Source organism: Solanum dulcamara, chromosome 4 (assembly GCF_947179165.1).
Source record: "Solanum dulcamara chromosome 4, daSolDulc1.2, whole genome shotgun sequence".
NCBI classification, from domain to species: domain Eukaryota; kingdom Viridiplantae; phylum Streptophyta; class Magnoliopsida; order Solanales; family Solanaceae; genus Solanum; species Solanum dulcamara.
In genome coordinates, this window is record NC_077240.1 from 45,823,976 (window position 1) to 45,827,698 (window position 3,723).

General features: G+C 40.7%; 1 pseudogene; it reads left to right on the top strand.

Moving 5' to 3' along the window:
* Nucleotides 1–1,373: 1,373 nt before the first annotated feature.
* Nucleotides 1,374–1,493, top strand: LOC129888126 (5S ribosomal RNA; annotated as a pseudogene).
* The last annotated feature ends 2,230 nt before the right edge of the window (nucleotides 1,494–3,723 follow it).

A 3,723-nucleotide genomic window follows, 5' to 3' on the forward strand; every position in this document is an offset into this window, starting at 1 on the left:
TCAGTCTGTTCAGCAGCTCGAGGGAAAAACTGGGGTACTAAGATCTACATGTGTTCCCGATCTCTTCTTGAACTGATGTCCAAATGTTAATCATAATTGAAGTCCTTCTATCTAAGATATTAGCTAGGGAAACCTCACGGAACCTTACTACCTCCATGTTCTATAACTCCACCTAATTTCAGCTGCATAGGTGCTTTTGCTTGAAAAATAATGGGTTGATTCGTTAGCCTACTCGCAATAACCTGTATAGCACCCTACTCTTATAGAGTATAAAATAGATTCATAAGGATGTTGATAATTTAGGAACTGTTAGCCTCGTATAGTCCTTCTCGACTCTTTTCAGAACCTTAACTGACACTCTATCTTTAGGGTTCCCTTTTTTCCCATCCTTAGGGTTGGCTACTGAATAATGCTGCAGTCCTCTCATATAATGGCTCTCGTAGTTGTTCTGTGCTTTGTCTAGCATGATCTGGTATAATTTTGAACGAATTTTGCCGTATATACTCGCCATCCTGTAGTAACCGGCTAGTTCTGTCAGTTTCATTTAAACTCTTTCACAATTTCCCTTACCCCCCTTGTAATCCTCTAGACCCATTATCTTGTGTCATTCTTTACCTTTACAAGATTATGAGAGGGTACAAGAAATATCCCAGCGCTACCTCGTTAGTTCTCATGTCTTACCTTGACTTTTTCTCCCTTATACTACATTCGATGTTGGGGTAGATCTTTGGTCCAATCGTGGCCATGTCTTACCTCACCCGTAGTACTAACTCCATCTCGGTAGTTTGGCTTAAATTATCTTTGCATCTCTCGGTAGTTAATTGTAACTTGGGCTCCTTCGCCTGGGAATATATCTGTGGGGACTCCGTAAGGTCCTACCACTCCTTTACCCTACAATTTTACACCTTCTCGACTGAGTAGGTAGCCTTTTATTGAAGGAGCAAGGGCTAATATCGTTAATCCACAAGTAACATTCCCTCCAGCGTCATCTGGCGCTGGAGTGCAAAGTGAGTCTTGTAATCCTGGTCATATAGTGGAATTTTCGACCTTGGGTATCACTTCCTATCATCCGTAACTTACATCAGCTGGTACCCTTACCTTTTGGGTTTTGCTGTTTCTCGCCCTCAGAGTTGGCTGTCAAGTGGTGTCGAAATTCCCTCGCCCACTGGCCCATATAGTCATTTTGTGGTTTTCCTCTCACTAACTAGTTCCATGTTGAAGAGATGTGGCATTTGAGTGCGTCGTCAGTTAGCAGTTAGCTAATCCTTCTTGTCTTGCTTAAATCCTTTTTACAATACCCTCCACGTAACGTATAGTACTCTAGGAACATAATCTTGTATCGTTTCTCCACCGCTAGTTCAGATTCTTCCATCTCGCGCGATCATACCAGCACTAACGCATTAAGTTCCATTAGAATTTCAAAGTTAAGCGTGCTGGGGCGAGAGTAATATTGGGATGGGTGACCTCCCTGGAAAGTCTTCATGTCGCGTTTCATTGTAACCCTTGCCAAAATGTGCTGGGCACTCAACTTAGCTCCAAAATTACCTCAGCATTGTCTCGCGAGTCTTTATGTTTCGCCTTGTCCTTCCCTCTGTTATATTGCAACCGGCATAGGGGTAGATCTTTAGTTCTTTATGTTTCGCCTTGTCCTTCCCTCTGTTATATTGCAATAGACATAGGGGTAGATCTTTAGTTCCACCACGACCATATCCCTTTTTGGTCATTTTGGTCTAGTAGGTTGTCATTATCCTTCGTAATGTCTCTTGAGTTGGTCGATATCCTTTCATGGTTACACCTTTTTGTTTTTATACGCCGCCGCCTTCTAGTGTTATGTTGTTCAAGGTCTCATCACAACCTTATTAACATTGTCTTATGTAGCATTTTAGTTTCCATTCAATTATTGGTGGCTTCCGGACCTTTCTAACTTGGTTCGACAAAATATTTTATTGAAGTTTAGAAGTCCATCTCAAATATATTGCCATATCAATTGCCTCCTCCTACTTTTGCCATTTTCTCATTAACTTCCCCCATTTAGAGGGTACTCGTACTTTCATCTGCCTGTACCTTGCTCTATGTCTCTATGTCCAGTCTCAATTTTGCCCAATCTCTTTCTCCAATCTATGTGGTACTGCATCAGGTCCCTATCTTCTTGTATTTTTTTTACAACCTGGTTATCCGCGTACGAAATCTTGGCTAAATTATGAAATGACGAGAACCTTTTCATACATAATGCAACATCTCGTCTGTTACTCCATACTTGAGTAATGGGACCCATGAAATAACTTGCCCAAGGCCACATTCTACTTATCCTTATAAAAGTTGATATAACCTTGTAGCCGTTCTAAATTTCCTTTTAACTAGGCCATATTTGTATTTCGATATTCATTGTCCCAGATTCTCTTGGAGTAGTGGCTTTCCCAACCTATATCCCTTGTTTCTTGGGACGAATAGAAGTTGTGCCATTTATTCCTTAAGTTTTCCATCCTCGTCCCTTAAGGGTTCCACCATTTTTGGGGCGACGTTGTGTACACGCGTCATTTGTTTTGTATCTTGAGCTCCATACTTTTACTGTGTTCTCAATGCAGGCTTTTAACTTAGTCAACGCATACTAAGTGCGCCTTACTATTTGTTCCACTTTATCCCTGCATACTCGTATCACACTGTTCAATTCATATTTAAACATCCCCAAGTAAAGAGGGTGTACCTCATCGATGACATGAAGAGTATCTCTTACAGCTTTAGTTAAACATAATAGGGGTACTTGATATCAATTTTTAAGGCATACTAAAAGTCTATGTTTCATTTCCTTTTCTTGTCCTGGGAAAATTTCGGCAGAGTTTCCTCTACACTTCGTACTATCCCATAACCTGCACGCAGAAAATACCAACAATGCCTCATAGGGCCAACACACATATATATATTCATATCCTATCACAGCCGCACAGGGCTTTCAATATCATCTTACACCGCAGCCACACGGGGCTTTCAATATTAACAATATTATAAAAATACTGGACTTACCTCGTATGTCCAACTTCAAACTGCATCTGTTGCACTTTCTGTTTGCCTTCCTTTCAGGTTTCAACTTTACATTTCAATATTAGTTCATTAGCTTATCCAAAGGATATCTTCCGTGCCTTTACTTTACTTACCTGTGTGCTTCGTAATGTCCCATGTCGTCAATTACCTTCTTCTGTTGGTATCATCCTTCTGTTAAGATCCAAGGTAAGTATAAGGAATTTTTCTATGACTCAGATCTATAGCACGATCTCAGATGTGAAAGAAAGATAACATCCTAAATACCCTGTAGCTTTCTATTTATAGATGTGGCGCGCAACACATTGATAACCAAGACTCTACTAGACACGGTCTGTAGACACTCCAAGGACGAACTGCTCTGATACTACTTCTGTCACGACCCAATCCTGTAGGCCGCGACTGGGGTCCGACCTGGACCCCCCGTATACCTACCTATCAGTTGTAGCCGTATTGAACTATGAACAAGGTGATACCTCTCACAAAATAAAAAAAAACCCAATGAGTTAAAACTTTTTTTTCGTGTATGTGTGGCCTCTTTCACTCGTCTCATAACACATAAGGGATTGCAAGACGACAAGGCTGCTGTAACATAACAATATTCACAAAATGTTGGATAGGCACAATCTAAATGAACTCACAAACATCCCACATTCATATGTCTACAGACCTTTAAGAATAGTGACG